Here is a 19247-nt window from a genome sequence, read left to right as displayed (position 1 = left end):
GCTTCTACTGTATACACATTACTTTTCTGGGAAAATAAGTCAGCTTTTTTCTACTCTATTTTAAACTCAATGTTGCACAACAGAGCAGACAGGCTTTCTCATTCTAATTCATGCTGCAGAGCATTCCGCCCCTAAAATAAATGGGAACTCTAATGAAACTAAGATGTAAGGATGGTAAAATCTGCTTCCGTGTCAAAATGGAAATACTGACTGTGTTACTAAAAAAACAAAACAAAACAAAACAAAACAAAAAACAGTGGGTCTGCAAAGTAAAGAACAACTGTGAGCCCTGCCATTATGGTATGTAAGAATCTTAAAGCATAAAAATAAAGGCAGTTTTAATTGTTCTATACAGAGAATGTCTTTCTCAAAAGATATTTAGATATTTAGGAAACAAACAGCTCACAGTGCATATTCTTCCTTTCATCTTTATCCAGAACTCCTACTGTTTTCAGTCAAGAGTTCTGTGTGGAAAAAAAAAACAAACCACAATACAATATGGTTCAGTGTCTGTAAATGATATAGCAAAAGGCATTCTGTTAATTTATTTCTGAATTAATCTGGTTTATATTATTTCATACAAGATTGAGGCTCTCCGAGCTGCTTGGTTGATGTGTGCTGGGCATACAAATACTAACGTTTGGATATCACAGTATTATGTGAGCCTGTTGAACTTTATTCATTTTTCTTAATACAAGTCTCTTACTTAGAAAATAACATAAGAAAATATTATGGAATGTAAAATATGGTTCTTTTTGAGCTGTACTTCTGTAAATAAACAAACTGTGAATTCTGAGACATTGAAGTTTGACAACTGACTAATCAGATGAAGAAATGCACAATTCCATTGCAGAACGTGTCAGAAAGGCATCGTATTGGGCAGCCATAACTCTGTAGTTGTTGTCAGTGTTTTTAGTATGATTGGTAAGAAATAGTAGACTGAACACCAGAAGGTGTATGATTGGTCTACCTTCATCCCCAGAGGCATTCAAGGCCAGGCTGGATGTGGCTCTGGCAGTCCGGTCTGGTGGTTGGCAACCCTGCACATAGCAGGGGAGTTGAAACTATATGATCTTTGAGGTCCTCTTCAACCCAGGCCATTCTATCATTCTGTGATTCAGCATTGTCTACCCTAAGTGAAGGACTGTGTATTTGAAGACTGCAGTATTTACAGACCTAGAGTAGTTTAAAATATTTCTCCTCTGAACACCCAGAAGTCAGGAGGTTCTGGGAGAGTGGTGGAGCGCTCAGTTAGCAGCCAGAACCTCGATGGCTGCTGGTATTCATAAGAGGTTATCTATCAGACTCCTACAGTGATAATCAGATGTTTGAACTGCCTGTCCCTCCTGCAGAGGCACTCTGATCAAGTCCAGGTGACACTGCACTGTTTGTGGGGTCCTTTCCACAGGTTCACCTGTGAGGATGAAAAGTCACAGTGGGAAATGCAAACTGCTAAATTATCGTTGAGATTTCTGTTGTGAATGTACTGTTGATTAACTTCTTTTGCTTTTGGCAGATATTGAAAATCATAAACTGTTTGAAAATTAACCAAGAAAAAAAAAATAAAGAGAGAGAGAAAGCAGTTGGGCCATGCAGTTATTCTTCTGTCAGTACAAACTTACTCCTGGTAGCTTGCTTATTATTTCATGTTCATTTTAAAATGATTTTATTAAAAAAATATACATATATATACTATTACTTCCTCTGCAAAGTATGCACAAGTCTTGCTCTTCACTGCCAAGAGGATTTTCTGATATTCAGTCTCACTCCATCCTCTTTTCCTTTACTCCTACTTACTCCCATATATAAAAGCTCAAGTATTTTCTCCCCATCTTCAAGGTTTATATTACCTAAGTGTTTGCTGACTGAATATATGCCTCCATCTACCTCTCCGTTAACAAAACTAGATGTATTTAGCTCTTTTAACCTTTTTCTATAAAACAGCTCTTCCGGATAATTCTTGCCACTGTTCCTTAAATTGCCTCATTTGCCTTGACATTATGATGGATTGCAGAGAAACGTTGCACATACCAGCATTCCATCTGCTAGGAAAAAGTTGTCCTTTCAGAAATGTTTCAGTAAGCTCAAGCTGCCAAAATGAGTTTGTGTCACTTAAATGTTTTGCATCACTTGGCTGTATTTTTGAACTAGTACCAGGCACCCCAAAGCTGAGCTTACTGCTCTGTGAGTCTGTGGCTTATCTTTCACTTGTCAATACTCTGCAGCCCTGGGTACTCCACTGGATTTGTCAGCTAAAGTCAAACCCTTCAGCTGAAGACAGGTAGCTCAGGACTCCCTCTGCTTTATTATCCATGCCAGATGAAAGTCACTGGAGAGCTTTGTTTCCAATATTTATTTGTGGCGTTGTGAAACTGGTACTCTGAAAAAAAGCAAAGGAATTATAATATATATTCAAGATTTTCTGCAAGATTTATTTTCAATGAACCCTTGTTACCTTTTACTTCCTTATTCTTCAGATAGGCAGTTGTAAATATTTTATTCTTTGTTTCATTTTTATTTTCTGTTCAGTTAATCACTCAGGTGATCATACACCTAATATAAAATTCCAAGATACGTCATAATTTTTGTTGAACCACTGAAAGAAAATACCCTTTAGTTCTTTAAGAATTTTACATTCTGTGACCTAAATGTAATAAGCCAGGTTTACTTCCTTGGTTAAGGGGATGATCAACTTCTTATCAGTCTTGACATTTATGACACCTATTTGTGCTGAGAACCTCCTTTCAGCATTACCATGATAAGAGCTGTGACAGTGTGTGATTCTGGCTTACTAGATTCCTCATATAAAAGTAATGACACAGTATTTTGACCACAATAGTACAAGTTGTAATAGCACTATGGTGAATTGTGATGTGAACCGTTGTTGTAGATACAGCACACAGGAGTGAAGGGGTGCTGACCAGAGAACCCTGACAGGCTCAAGAGGTGGGCAAACCTCATGAAGTTCAACAAGGCTGATTGCAGGGTCATTCATCTGGGTCACAACAGTCCCAAGCACAAACACAGACTAGGTGCTGAGTGGATAGAGATCAGCCCTGCAAAGAAAGGCTCGGGGATGCTGGTGGATGAAAAACTCAATAAGAGCTGGCAACACATGCTTGCAGTCAATAAAGTCATCCCGGGCAGCATCAGAAAAGGAGTGGTGAGCAGAGAGAGGGAGATGGTTGTTACTCATCTGTTCCATTCTTGTGAGACCCCATCTACAATACTGCATTCTGTTCTGGGATCTCCAGTTGAACTGAGTCCAGAGGAAACCATGAGGATGATCAGAGAGCTGGAGCACCTCTCTTAAGGAGACAGGCTGAGAGAATTGGGGTTATTTCACCCGGAGAAGGCTCCAAAGGAGACCTTAGGTGTTCCAGCTACAGGGAGCTATAGAAGAATTGGAGTGGGATTCTTTACAATGGCATAAAGTGATAGGACAACTGGTAATGGCTTTAAACTACAAGAGGGGATATTTAGATTAGATGCTACTAAAACATTTTTCACAATGGTAAGGTGCTGGAGTGGATTGCCAAGAGAAGCTGTGAATGTCTCATCCCTGGAAGTGTTCAAGTCCAGGCTGGATGGTGCTTTGGGAAACCTGATTCAATAGAAGGTGTCCTTGACCACAGCAGGGGGTTGAATTTGTATGGTTTTTAAAGTCCCATTCAACCCAAAGCATTCTATGATTTTGATTCTATACATATTTGGAAAGTTACACGCAATAGACATTTGTCTCATTAATACATCACTAATTCATGTTTTTCTGCTGCTTGATCTGTGCCATGACTTATGATTCCAGCACCAAGAGTCTTGGTTGGTCTGATATGGGATGACCCATATTGGTTTGATATGTAAAAGACGAAGGCACCTCAAGGAGTCTAGCTTGTAGCCAGCCGTAGTACAGTGACATGAATTCTCCATGTGGAGTGACTGTGCATATCACTTTTGCTCAGTCTAAATTGTTATCAGTATTCTTTTACCCTAACCATCCAATGCAGTGCTATGCAGTGCGACATAGTGAAGCTGGAAGATAAGGCAAAAAGGGTTCAGTCCTGACACAAAGCCCAGCCTAATGGAAGACCTCAACATCAGATTAGCTCTGTGCTTAAGAGCAGCACTGATGAAGTGAATTGCTCACATGTGACCATGTATTCAATAGATCTCTTGCTAGTATGGTCCAGACTTGCCATATTTTGTTCCCAAGGGTGGACTATTGCAGCCTATTTTAGCTGCAAGCACAATTGTATGGCCTTGATAATGATTGGCAACCTGGCAGAATTCCTTAAATGATGGTGTAGCCAAGATACGTTTCATTGTGACAGCAAGGCATGCAATATTTATTTCTCTCATACACTCCACTGATTTAGGAATGCTAGAACTTTGTAGCATGACACTACTATCATGTCTGGTGTGGTTCCTTGTAGACCTGCAGAGCAGAAAGTCAAGGCTGTTGACATGGTATCACAGTGTTGTACCCACAGAATCATGGATAGGCGATTAATGTTCTAAATTCTACATGTTGATTTTTTTCTGTTGGAATAGGAGGTATCTTGTGCAAAAAGCAACCTTTGCATGCAGAAACAGTCTAGTGATGCAATAGGGTAGAGCAAAGAGGAAGAAACAGAAAAAGACTAGGCTTAATCTGAGGGCTGACTAACCAACTGCCTTATTCAGTCTAAAGATACGTAAGCTATATTCCTAAGTTCCTAAAGCTTTCCTGAATGTTGAAAGTTCTGATTTTGGGGTTAAATGGGATCTCACCAAAGTGGTGATATACCTGACTGTGTGCCTTTTCTGGTGAGCACGTCCGACATCACTGCACTGATATCCTCCTGTCATAGGGTATATATGCCCACATGAAAAGATGTTAGTTAGCTATTCAGGCTTGGAAAATGCAGGTGATTTTAATGGAAATCTGTAAATGATCAGCATGCTTGATCATTTACCCAGTTGTCTCCATTCAGATTCTAAAGTTTGGCTATAGACACCTGCATTTGAGGCTCTTGGACCAATTTTCTTTACTTTCATACTAGCTGACAATGCACATAGAACCCAGATATCCCTATGGAGTAGGTGGGCATTTTTGTGAGGTGCTGTTGATTTCAGTTCATGAGCTGAATGGAGCAATACGTCAGAGGCAGTGTCACCTGTGTGTTCTGATCACTATCTGGGCCACTTATCCTCAAAGAAAGAAACCAAAGCCAGAGACATCCGTGCATGGAGATTAACTTGTGGGAAGAGGTAGGATGAAATTTTTATGGTATAATCTGTTTAAATGCCTTAAAATTTGGAAGCAGATCTGTCTGCTTGTTCCTTCCTTCTATGCTTTTGATGTTTCTTCTCCAGCTTTTTAGAGTCTCTTCTAGAGGAGCCTGAAGAGTTTGATGATGACATTCTTCTCTTTGCCCTTCAGACAGCTCTAGATATTTTCTCCATCTGAACTGAGTCATATGCTACATGATATGAAGACTGAGTAGGTGAATGTCTGGATTTTCCTGCCCTTTCAGGTAACTCATATTATCATTGAAAATGTCATTCTCGGTATAGACTTTGGGTGTGCACTTCTTCTTTTTTGGTCTTATGTTGTGTCTTTCATTTCTCTTTCCGAGCTGGATTATATAAATTATGGTTCTTTGCTGTTGGCTGACTTCCCTTTTCCTGCTGTGGGTAAGCATCTCTTTCAGTTCTGCATGTTAAAATAGGAAAAAAAAAAAAAGCCACCAAACCATGAGACCAAAAGTAGAGTAGACTCTCATGGTGCAGCTCTGTAGCCTTGAAAAGACCTTCACTGATATTTCATTGCAATGGACTGATAGATGTTGTTTTAACTTGTCTCTAAGTGCTTATGATTTCCTCTCTCACACTGGGGAACAAAGGCTCTCAAGGAACAACGTGGGGATATTTATGGGTGAGGGTTAGTTCCAAGGTCTATAGACTACACCAAATACTATCATTCGAGGCTGTGTTCCCTAAGATGTGCATTATTTGCAGCCTCTTCGTGTTCTTTTAAAACATACCGTGCTGCCCCTTTTGTGCTGTAAACTGTGGGAGAAAGTGGAGTCTGCAGAACTGATGTAGATAGGAGGGTTGTCTCCTCTATTTCACCTTTCAGAGGAGATGCCAGGCCTTTCAGGGCAGGTAAAGGAGAAATGGCACCAGCTTGTCTAGAACAATACAGCTCTTACAAGAGGCTGCATTTGCAGTGTGGGGTTGAGCTGTCTTCAAACAGGTTGTAGCAGGCAGTTTGGGATCTGGCTGCAGTTCCCACCTCTGGCTCATCCGAATTGAATTAACATGTAATCCAGTCCTGCAAAATTGTATCCAGTGCCTACCAAATCTCAGACCTGCATAAACTGAGATGTGTTTGAGTGTGAGACGTCCCAATCTTTTACTGTACAGGAGAGTACAGAAAGATTCAAAAGACAAAGCACTCACTTGGATGAAGAGCTGTGCTGGGTTAGTGTGCCAAAGAAGCCTGAACTGAGGCTCCCGAATAAGTGGTTGATCTTCTTGAAGAAGCTTGTTCTCAATAAGAGTCAGCTGCTCTTCATCCAGGTGCTGCTCTCCCACCAGCAGAAGAAGAGCTGTCAGCCTTCCCTATCCAAACTGAGACATGGGTACCTTAACATGCATCAGGATGGAGGTGACATTTTGTTCAACAAAAAGAATGGGGTAGAGTGGAGAACTCAAAACATTTTGGGTTCAAAAAAAGACGGAACATTTTGGCACTGATGCCCTCTTTGAAGATGAAAGGACCCTATACATTCCTTTAGGGATATATCTACATGAATTAATGTGGATAGTTGCTTGTCTACTCTTACACTCTGAGCTACCAGGACACAGGCCAACTCTGATATGAAAACTGAAACCACTGTGCTTATATTTACCGTAAGTACTCTCTCAGCAGGGCTTATCAACACAGTTCTTAGCTTTCTAGTCAATGCAGCTACCTAATATCCAGACCAGTCTGGCTTGCATCCAGCCAGCTCAGACCACAAGCAGCTGCATGCAGTGCTCCACACAGACACTTTATCCTCACTTGCATTTCTGTCTAGTGACTTACAGTAGGCAGGTATCACAGTGGCTTCTGTGGCAGTTGTACGTGGCTAAGAACAAATGGGCAGTCATTCTCACAACTCTTGTAACAGTGACATCCTTGGTATCCTTGGTTTCATTTATAATTTAAGTTCAATTAAAACATAAAAATGAGAACATACTGAAACTCAAGGGGAAAAAATAAAAAAGAAAACTAGAACAGCTCTAAGCTATTATTTATTTAAAATCACTTTGAAATGAAATTAAGCTTTTCAAAGATGAATGGGTTTCTTGTGGCTCCAAAACAAACAATAACAAAATCCAAGCTTGCTTGTGCAGCAGTGATTTAGGTGGTGAATGGGGAGGAGATGGTCATAGCGGGCTGAGCTGAATAAAGCACGCCAGCAAGTTCTTGAAAAACCCCTGTAGGAGGGAGTCCTGCTGCAAATCTGTAGAGTGATATGACTCAGCTTCATTCAGATAAGGTTTTCATAGGGAAATAAGAGACGAAACCTCTGATCTTGGTTGCTGTCATATAAAACAGGGTTATAAATGGTTCTGCTAGTGTCTTAATCATAGCTTACAAGTAATTTTTTGTTGCCAACATTCCTTTGCGTTGTAGTGTACTTTGACACAGCGCAATTGTGAGTGTTTCAAGAGAATTCAATGACACTTCGTTAAGAAGCTTGATGCCTCTCAGACCACCAGAGATGGCTGTGGCAGAAGGAAGACAGTACATGAAAAGTGGCCAAGTGGACTTCCTGGCTGGGGATCATGCAGCTGGCCATCAGCCTGCTTTCATAGGAACAGAAGGAGCGGAAACATCCCCAGAGGACCATTTGGGCAAACAATGACAGATGGATCCAGGCAGTCCAGTTTCTCCCTTCAGCAAAGTCTGCTTGTATTGGAACTATTCAGAAAGCCACGCCACGCTTAAAAGGAAACAAACAAATAAATCTACAAGAGAAAAAAGAACAAACCAAGACACCAAATTAGCTGCCAAAGTACATGCTTGCTGTGATAACCAGTTCTTTAGCAATATAGCTGCATGAAATGTTTGTTCCCTTGCGTTTGCATAGTGCTAGCCATACAAGATGGTCAGGAGCTGGAGTGGACTGCCCAGGGATGTGGTTAAATCACTGTCCCTGGAGGTGTCTGAGAAACATTTAGATGTTGTACTGAGGGATATGGTTTAGTGGGGAAATGTTAGTGGCAGGTGGCGGTTGCACTGGATGATCTTGGAGGTCTTTTGCAACCTTGGTGATTTTATAATTCTATGATAGAAAGCAGAGGTCATTCAGTAGCATAATCAAGAGTCCGAGCCCTGCTGGTTCTGCTATGTCCAGAACTTGCAGATACTAATCTGTGGATCCATCCAAAAAACCCAATTATTTTTCATCCCTTCTGGTTTACCTGCTTATTTTTTCCTAAAATATGCAGAATGCAAAAAACACTTGAAAACAATGGCACACAGAACTTCAGCAAATTCTTGCGTTCCTAAGTCTTGTGATCCATTTAGAGTCAGGAAACTGAGATACAGAATGGTTGTGCTGACAGAAAGGAAGGAAGAGGGAACACCATTGCTTTGAACAATGCTGTTTATATAGAAGACCTGTGCTTTTATAAATGAAGATATGAGAAAGCATATTGTTGAAAATACTGCACCTATTAAAGTCCTACAGTGAAATCCTGTGAAGTTTTCAAACTTGTTTGATGACTGGCGTTGGTGCTCCAGTGGCTGCTTATATAGAAAAGCAGTGTAAGTTTCTGGAGAACAAGTGAAACCTGAATTATTCATAGTTTAATGTGTCATTTCTTCTCATGCTTCATATCTTTGAATACGGTGTCATTTTTAGCTCTCCAAAACACACAGGCACCACTTTCATTTTTGCAAAACTACGTCTTTTAAGGAGGATGTTTAAACAGCGCCGGCAACTTTGCATTTCTAAATGTTAACATTCTGGTTTGCACCTAAATAAAGCAGGGTTTGCAGTGGAAAACCCAGCACGTAAGCTCAAAAGTATGGTTAGAAAGAATGTGTGGAAAAATGAAAACATGAATTAAAAATATCCGTGTTAAACTTGGGCTGTAATGCCTGCTGCAATTTTACTGTTACTGATGCATTTGCTGTGGAGAGCAGAATACTAGCATGAGGTATAAAAGCACAGGAATTAACCTCTAGCTATCCCAGCAGGGCAGAGCCCTGTGAATCACACTACGAAGCACAGATCAAATGCTCTTATGCAAACATCATACTGTGTTGGCACTCATTCTCCATGCACCCTCAGAGGACTGATGATGTGGCATTCCCCAAGTGCACATTTGCTTTGTGTAACTGTGGGCAACCGCTCTCAGGCACAGTATGCCTAAGTATAAGCATTTACATCCTCTGCTATGGGTGAGCAAAAATAGACTGGGAAAAGCAAACTCTGAAGGTGGCCACATGCTTACCAGGCCACCTCCTGCATGTCCAGTAGTCATGGCTCCTCTAAAAGATAGGATGACCTCCGTCCTGCACACTTCCATCCAATCCCACAGAGATCTGGGCATGTCCTACTAAGTCTGCATCATGCAAGGACTTCAGAGCCACATCTCTGGCATCACCTGAGGCTTCCCAGCTGTCTTCTGCTTCAGTGCACTGTTGAGGCCACATCTCCTGTTTCTCATATGTGTTTAATTTGCTGAATCAGTACTCAGTGAACTGATTCAGACCCTAGTGTTGGTGACTAATGCCAGGCACTCCCTTCCTTCTAGGCACCACCTCCTCCGCACTCCTTAACCCTGTTCAGCCAGGGAGCTACAGGACTGGAGACCAGCTGTGCTCTCTGTTCACCATGGCTCTGCTCACCATGTGAACAGGTGGTGACAGACAAGGCCTTGTCCCCAGGTGCTTATTTTTTATTCACATAAATGTGTCAATTAATATCTGTTTTTATTATATATATATATATTAGGTCTGTGTAGTTACAAGATTATAAAATACAATCCTTGCACACCCTATAGTTTACAGGGCCGTTCTTGAAAAGAGAGCCTGGGTAGAGTGAAACTATTGTTGTTTCTCTCCTCAGTCAGATGGGATCAGAATGAGAATAAGGCAAATATCTTGGGAATGAAAACTATATGATAGCTGTAGTTTTATTTATGAAAAGTGGCCTTACACCACGTAGAAGATTAAGACTTCTAGGAACACTCTCAGTAAAGGTTTTGGCCCAACTTCCTTATACCAAAGCATAATATAATACAAACACAGAGATGTCCTACTGAAAAAAACCTTACAATATCACCTCTGGGTGCTCTCTGTACTCCTGGTACAACTTTTCCCTACTTTGTTTAGCAAAAAGTTAAAAGCACAAGCAGTGCGATCATTGCTGTGATCTCCATGGCTCCAGGAAGACCACCAGTCTTTGCAGGCTCCAGTGTAGGACTGCCTGCTCAAGTCTAGGGGATATCATACATTCTTATTCTGTCTATCAGGGAGATTAAAATGCTTGTGCTGGCCAGACCCATCCGTTATGTGCAATTTGTGTCTTGAAATCTTCTGTGCAGAAGCCAATGACATCCTCAACAAGTTTAAACCTTCTAAACCAACCTTCTAAAAAAGCTTCAGAGTTCCTTGGGCTTGGGCTGGATCTTTCTCCTGTGGGTTTTCTTAAGTGTCTCCAGTTTTCATATCTTGAGTTAGATAATTTATCATCCTCTGAAATGTTTCTGGGATATCATGAATATGAAAGTTGCTCTGCAGAATTTGCGGTCATTTGTGCTTTGCCTTAATTTGTCAACGTCACTGAAATTGGATGACCTGGGCTCCAAATCAGAACCAATGAAGATATTTTGCTTTTGACTATAGTAAAGTGGGTCACTATTTTGAATTGCATTTCTTGTAGTTATTGCAAAGCGTTGACTCATTTCTTGGAGAAGTCATGGAGGGTTTTTGGTTTGTTTTCCTTTTCCTTCATAGTTGCACTGCAGGAAATTCAAGACGATGCAGATGTGGCCAGGCCCCTTTCTACCACCCAATGTAATCCCTCACAGTTATCCACTAAGACAAGGAAAAAATGCAAGGGCACGCTGTGATGTGACACCCAATATTATAACTGTTTGCAGTGCTCAAATTCTTGCAAATTTAATGAAAATGGCATCTATTAGAACTTCAGCTTATACTTTTTGTCCCTGTGAATGTTTCCCTTCACCTTATACAAGGTGAGATGTTCCACACTTTTTTTTTGCCAGGACATGCTTTTGCCAGGATCATTTGGCTACTGTCCTTATGGTCTGGAAATGTTAATCTCTTGTTTTATTGTTGTTGTTCTTAGAACTCATTTTCTTGTGCCTCGTGAGGCAGTATATTGACTAGGAGAGAACCTGACTGCGCAGCTGTAGTTTCAAATCCTCCAGCAGATCCACTTAGGAGTAGTATTGCACAATGACCTACTTCAGAGCTAGCAGAGGGAGTAATTCATCTTTGCCACTCTGTACTCATTCTAGAAACATCTGAAGCCTAGAGAACTCCCCGAAGCCATCTCTCTTCCTGCCAGCTTCCAGTGGGGGGCTTCAATGCTGTTCCAGAGTACATTTATTCTGTCAAGTATCCCACAACCCCTTCTGGGCCCTTACATGAAGGCAACTCTCGCTACAGTAGCAGTAGAAATACTAATCACAATATGATCTGACAAACTTCCACAGACTAGAGGTTTAAAGGGAGATGATTTTCTTTCAGTGTCAAGCAATCATTAATGCTTCCCAGTGCTTTTCTTGAAGTATGTTTTCTTTCCCTTCCTCTGTTAAGCATTTTCCATGGATCAAGGTTTTACCAAATCACAGCCCAACGGCACCTTGCCTTTTCAGCTATTCACTTCAGCAGAGCATAGTATGTGCCAGCTTTCATGTCTGTTCTTTCACATGAAGAACGCATCTTAAACACGTAAAACTATTAGAGAATATCCAGAGAAGGGCTATGAAGATGGTAAAGGGTGAGACATATGAGGAGCCAAGGTCCCTTGTTGTGTTCAGCCCAGAGCAGTGGAGGCTGAGGGAGGGCCTCATTGTGACACACATTTCATCAGGAGGGGAGCAGAGGGGCAGTGCTGAGCACTCTCTTTGGTGACAGTGATAGGGCCCGAGGGAATGTCATGGAGGTGTGTCAGGGGAGGGTCAGGTTGGGGATTATGAAAAGGTTCATCACCAGGGCATGGAACAGGCTGCCCAGGGCAGTGGTCACAGCCCCAAGCTGTTGGAGTTCAAGGAGCATTTGGACAACACTCTCAAGCATAGGGTTTAAATTTGAGGTGGCGCTTTGTGGAGCCAGGAGTTGGACTTCATGATCCTTGTGGGTTCCTTCCAACTGGGTTATTCTGACTGTATGACTCCATTCATTGATGGCAGTGTGCCAACAACTCTGTAGCTCTTGGTTTCCTGCATGAGGCTTCCCTCCATTCGGGCCACTCCACCTCCTTTGGCTTTTGTCTCATCGTCATCTGCAAAAGTCCCATCTGGCTTAGGACCCCCTAAATAAATTATTCCTTTCAACTGACCCATGGGATTCATGGATGCCTATGAATATGTTGCATTTGGGCTTCTTCCAAAGCTTTAGTCACTTCACTAGAAATGATTCCTTGAAATGCTGCATCTGGTCTAAATGATTCACCCTGAGGCTGGGAATTCACAGCTGATACCTTCATATTTCTGACTCTGTTTACAGCTCATTCCATAGCTTGCCCACTGCATTACCGGTTACGTTATTTGTATTGGCTGACAACTACAAGTTGCCTTTGCTAAACCTTATCTAAGTAAATGGTAATACTAGACTTTCTTCTGGCCTCCCCCTGGGTACATCTTCTCTGCATATTACTCCCTCTGAATTTGGCAGAGTAAGGTCTACTTCACTTAAACCATCTTCTGACCTGGGACATTTAGGGAAACCCCCAGCAAAAGCTTCCTCAATGCAAATAAGTATCTACGTAGAGGCTACCCTGCTTTTGAGTGTGCTGTTCATTTGGCATTTCCAAGGAGCTGGATTTCCACTTTTTTCCTTCCTGCACTTCAAGTGCTTTGTAAGTACACAGCCTGCATGCAAAAATTCAAGGCAAAATACTTTGCCTTGCCATCCACAAGCATTGTCAAGATGCTGTCCTGCTGTCCCTTTACTCTCAGAGAACAATAGCTTAGTGACAGAAAGTTCTCCTTCTTGTGGAATACAGATATCTTAGGAAAAATGCTGTTTCTATTTTGAGGCTGCTGCCATGATTAAAGAGTAGAAAAAGGCAGCTGTGGAAAGGCAGTACCTTTTGGAGGAAGTGCTCTCTGTGCTAATGATTTTAAACTACTTTTTCTCTTGCCCATCTGGAGAGGGCTGGAGGCCACTGGGTGAAATTGAGCAGCTATGGAAGATAGAGGTAGCATTAAAGCCACGCAGAGCTTTTGTGCAGAGGAAGCCCTCATTAGAGCCAAAGCAATGACAAGAGACTCACATGACTTCTGAGTCTGAATCTGGCTCTTGGGCTGGGACCTGGACCCGAAAAGTTATGCTTTTAGGTGACCAAGCTTGTTGCTAAAATACTCTCCTTGTTAAGCAAACAGCAACCAAGGCCGTTTGCCAAACCACTTTGTCCTCACCGTCATCATGAGAGAACACTGACTCATACCTCTGCCGATCTGGTTTATGGTTGCCTTGTGGTCAGAGATTAGGAGTGTAATCTAAGGCACCAGTTCAGGTGGGTTACCAATCCCTCTGCAATAAAACAGTTATTTAAACTTTATCTCCAGTATAATAGATAAACTTAGGAAGAATCAGAATCAGAACATCAAAATTGTATGCAATGACTTTTTTCCTCTTTATTGACCTTCTAATGGCAAAGAAAACCTAGAATAATTTCTTATTGTCTCATTTAGCTTTACAAGCTCTGTAACCGTAGAACGACTTTTGTACAGCCCAACAGCTGACACACAAAGACAAACAACATTATTTTATCATTCCTGTGACTCACTTGACATCAGTCCACATTTAGTCATACTTCGAGGAGTATATTGATAGGTAGAGAAATCTGTTCTGGTTATCAAGCAAATGAATATTTTACTTCATTTTATTTATGGTCTGTATCTACCACTGTAATAAAATAAAATTTAAGGCAAAAGACTGAGACCAGTGACTTGCAATCTCAGATTTATAGGAGGAACATAAGTTTTTTTATTCATTTATGTCTGTCTTCTTCCTTTCTCTGAAGGGGATATTGCTTAGTAAGCAGGGCCTTCTTGACTCAGGAGTAGAAATGTTCTATGCGTGGCTGAGACTCCTTCTCAGTGCTTGTTTCCTCCTGAAGGAAGGCTAATTTGCTTCATTTCTTTCTCAGTTTAGAGTGAGATTTTCCATCATTCCAAGCATGACAATTACCAATCCCCCACTGCCAAAGCTATCTGAGATGTGCATGGCCATCTGCCATTCCTCTGGGGCCACAGTACTGTGTGCATCCAGGGTTTTCCTTTTGCAGAGGTGGGAGACGATACATTGGCAGCCTCCAGCCCTTCTGCCTTCACTCCTGGCACTCTGTGTGTCTTCTGGTAACCTTGCGTACTGAAAACTTTTTCTTATCAATACAATTCTCAGATGAAAGAGGAACCTACAAGGTTATATAAGGGGAAAAAAAAAGACCAAACTATAAATGCACTTATTTTCTAAAGTGATTGACAGCTCAGTCATTGTTCCTCTTACTCATCCTACCAACTTCTAGACACTTCTTCAAGGCGTGCCATATAAAACCAGTATGCTGCAAAATGCTTCATGCTGCTGAAAAACTGATCTATGCATTTTTCAGTTCTTCTGTTCCACTATTATGAAAACAGGAATGAAAGAAAAAAAAAAGACACCTATGTTTTAAAATGTTTAAAGAGATCACTCAAACACAGCTATGTGAAATGGTAGGAAGGATAGTTAGCTACAACAAGGAGATCAGCCTTTTCTGGCTGCTCTACTGAGAAATCTCTGCTGATATCCAACTGTGTCAGCATTAGTGAGGAGCATTATCAACCACACCGTCGGTCTTTTCCCAGGTAGAAGTTGGAAAACAAAGTTTTGCTTTCCACTCATCTTCCTCCGATGATTTTCCACACCTCCATTGTCCCGGTTGACTGCTGAACAAATTTTGGGTGTGATCTTCTTTTGGATAAGCAGCTACAGCTGAGGTTTTCACGCTGCCTGGATTCTCTAATTGGAAACATCTTAAGACAAACAGGGAAGGCTACCAGACCCCTTCCTGTCATCTGTAAATAATTTTCAAAGACTACAGAGAATATTGGAGACATGTCAAGCTTTTAGAAACCTCAGAAAAAGATATTGGAAGATCCCAGTGTAAATTCCAAGTGTTGTGTGCTATCTATCCTGGGAGGCCATAACGCAGATCTGGCCAAAAATGAGCCCTTCAGTGCTGTTTTTTGTTTGCGGACAGAGGGTCATATATACCAAAGTGTAGGGCAACCTTGAATGTATGGTGATGTTTCACTCTTTGATTTAGAAGAAAATATATATATAGTCATGTGCTGGAAATTCCCTAAATATTAAGCCAGAATCATCATACATCCCACCAACCACCTCTTGGCATGACAGTTGCTGGTTCCATGTGAAGTCCAGAAAAATCAAAGCTGTTTCGGATGAGCAAATAGAATCTGTACTTCTTGAAGAACTGAAGAGTATTTCCAGGAAGATTTCTAGAGAGAAGTGTACAGAAATGTCAGTAAGGACTTCTTCAGCTAAGAACACGTGGTTTTGCAGATATGATAGATGGATAATGACCAGAATGCTGCATGCTGGCAGTGATGTAGTTTATGAGATTCTACAGCATACATGGGTGAAAACAGTTATATCAGCAACTGAAGGTATGCCGTATATCTAGATCCTAGGATCAACTGTGGGAAGCCACAGCAGGTTCAGCATTCTGTTTTGTAACCAGGTTCTGAGAGAAGGAACAGGGAGTCATGGTTATTCCTTGCTAGCAGCAGTGCCCTCAGCTGGCATTTCAAGTTGTATGAACAGAGCTTCCCTAAGAGATCTTTTTGAGGTGTTTTATAAAGCCACAGAAACAATTCCATTTTGTCTAGCTTTATCCAGGAAACAAGGTACCTGGTGCATGTTGTGCCTTTCTGCTCTGCGGCCAGCCAGATGCTGCGCAGAAGAGTTGCTTTGCTCCCTGTGCCAATTCTGCTTGCAATAGTGAGACAGAATTTGTGGCATAGTAGCCCAGATGGAAATAGTGAGTGCTGAAAAAGGAAAGAAAAAAAAAATCATTAAAGGTTTATAGATCTATTTAGCTGGAAAAAAATATTAGTATGCTGTCACTAGTGGTTTTGCACCATAACTAAAAATGATGGCTTTGAGCAGGATGCTTAATCTCTTTCGTTTAGTGGTGCAGGCCCAAATCATTACATGGTGGAATGGTGGGGTTTAGCACCTGGTCTTGGTAACATACATTCGCTGCCCCAGCATCTTGGCCTCACTTCTGATTAGGCAGGAGAGCCTTTGTTTGTGGTCAGGGACATGGAAAGAGCACAAAAACGAATGGAGTCCTCTTTGAACTCAATAGAGAAATTATCTGTAGAAAAGAGGTCCAGGCTGCAATACATCTTCTGTTTCACTCTATCTGAGAGAAGCTGCAGGAAGGCTTCGTGGCCACGTGGCTGGGACAGCTACAAAACGTGTTGTCTGCTGTATGACAACAAGCAACCAGCTACGGATCAAACCTTTACCTAGAACTGCACCAAAATATTATCTTTGGTGAAATAGTTGGAGGTCAGTTACTGCTCGCAAAGATCAGTAATACTCAAATGATGAGTTCTTCTTAACAGTGCAGAAAGCCCAAGATTCTTAAAAGCTGCTTTTTGGCAGTAGTAAAACACGGACCTCAAAGTATTAAAATTCAAAGTGGGAAACAATGGAAACTTTGCTGACTCCTGTCCTGGGCTTGGTTCACTGCCAGTGCTCACAAGTTTTTTTCCTTGAATCAAGAGATTTATGACATTTTCCACTCTTGCCCTTCTTCTCCTTTCAAATGACTGTGTTGGTAGCCATCATGGAGGTATTTAAAACCATTGGCTTCCCGAAGTCTGAAAAATAAAAAAGCAAACAAACCCATCTGGTATGTGTATATACATATACATGCATACACCCATGGGTATATCTACACATGGTACGTAAGGGTGCTTCCAGGTTGTATGTATGGAGGGAAGGAGGGGAAGGAAAGAGAAAGACTTAAGATTTAGTCTACTTTTCTACTCTGCTGTTCTGGAGCTCCCAACACAAGAAGGACATGGAGCTGTTGGAGCTGATTCAGAGGAAGGCCACAAAGATGATCAGAGGGCTGGAACACCTCCCTGATTAGGATGGGCTGAAAGAGTCAGAGCTTGCAGAAGAAAAGGCTCTGTGGCCCCTTATAGTGGTTTTGCAGTACCTGAAGGGGGCCTACAGGAAGGCTGGGGAGGGACTTCTTATAAGGGCATGTTGCAACAGGATGAGGGGAAATGGCTTTAAACTGGAAGAGGGTAGATTTAGACTAGATATTAGGAAGGAATTCTTTACTGTGAGGGTGGCGAGACACTGGAAAAGGTCGCCCCACAAGGCTGTGGATGCTTCCTCCCTAGAAGCACTCAAGGCCAGGCTGGATGGGGCTGTGAGCCACCTGGTTTAGAGGGAGGTGTCCCCGCCTACAGCAGGGGGTTGGAGCTAGATGATCTTAAACGTTCCTTCCAACCTGAATCATTCTATGATTCTATGATAATTTCTAAGCCAGTCTCATGAGTGTTTGAAGATACACAGACAGTTTGAAGAAGAATCGAGATGGTGCCAATAAGATCTGTCTGCTTTGAGACTGTGCACGTAGGGTTGTTGCAGTCACTTGTTCCATGTGGGCAGCTTTTCATGCGGAGGCAGGTGTCCCAAAAAGGCACAGGCTACCTTGGAGCTCCATTTCTTCCAGCACAAGGTCCCAGCAATTCGATATGTCAAAGGCTTTTGCCTGCACTCCATTTTCTCACTTGTGGAAGCAAAGTTTGCGTCATGCTCTGTGAGGTCAGAAGCTCAGGATCCAAAAATTGCATTCTTCTTCATGAGTAAACTTTAGCGTGATCTCAGGTGACTCATTTGGTTGCCGTGTTGTAAGGCCGGGCCACTTATGACAACGTGCTCTTAAATACTGGCTGAGTTTTCTGAGGAAGAAATGTTGTGTGAAGAGCATAAAAAAATGGCATCCTTTAAGCATTAAATACTTAAACATGGTTTTGGACAAGGTTTGTAACTCTGTATGTTGTAGAATTTCTTATTTATTTCCCTTTTTTCCTAGCTGCCAAAATCAATGTTAAAGGAAAAAAAAGAAAAAGTAGAATTATATAAGTGTTAGAAAATAATCTTTCCATGCAATATATTCAGACTTTTTTCATTAACTTGTCAGGCTTGGTTTTTACCACTCTCTTTTTGTGGCTATGACAAATTATATCGTCCAGATCTGATTATTCATTAAATGTCTGCTGTGAATTTCGGGCTCCCTAATGCCTAAAATACCATGCATGTTTAATGGGGCTAAGAATTAAAACGCGCTCCTTAATTTTATTTAATTTATGTCAAAAAATCACAGAATTTATATGCTGAGGACTATACAGGACACATCAATTAACAGTGCTGAGCTAATTAACTTTTACAAGAATTTATTTAATGTCAGTACATAAAGCTTCAGACCTGAAAGAAATGATTGGACTGTTTATTGCTGAGATGAGCTTAAAAGGCTTGTTTTGATTTCAGGTGGGCACATTTTAATCCAGTTTTGAAATAATTAATGAATGGCTGTGCTTACTGCACGCATCAGAATGATGCAATGATGGAGTTAAACATTATTTTGGAGTATGATTTCCCACTGCTTCTTGAGTGGCATAATAAGGCGTTTGGAAGCTCACTTCAGGACTCTGAAACACAAGCCTTGCTGGGCTATAGTGAACTACAATGCTTTGTTCTCCAGCCATAGGCAAGCAGGATCAGGGTTCAGGTTCTTGCTAGCTGCTGCTCAGGGCTCAGTGCTGTTCAGTGCCTGACGTGTGCCAATGTCTATGGGGAGATTCCCCAAGTTCCTATAGTTTGCATGAGAACCATGTTGCACAAACCGCAATCAGCACATTATTTTCGTGTGCCTCTTTCACCACAGAAAGTTATTTTATCCTTTCTGACATGAAGATGG

Source organism: Excalfactoria chinensis, chromosome 1 (assembly GCF_039878825.1).
Source record: "Excalfactoria chinensis isolate bCotChi1 chromosome 1, bCotChi1.hap2, whole genome shotgun sequence".
Taxonomy (NCBI): Eukaryota; Metazoa; Chordata; class Aves; order Galliformes; family Phasianidae; genus Excalfactoria; species Excalfactoria chinensis.
This window is presented reverse-complemented; position numbering follows the sequence as displayed.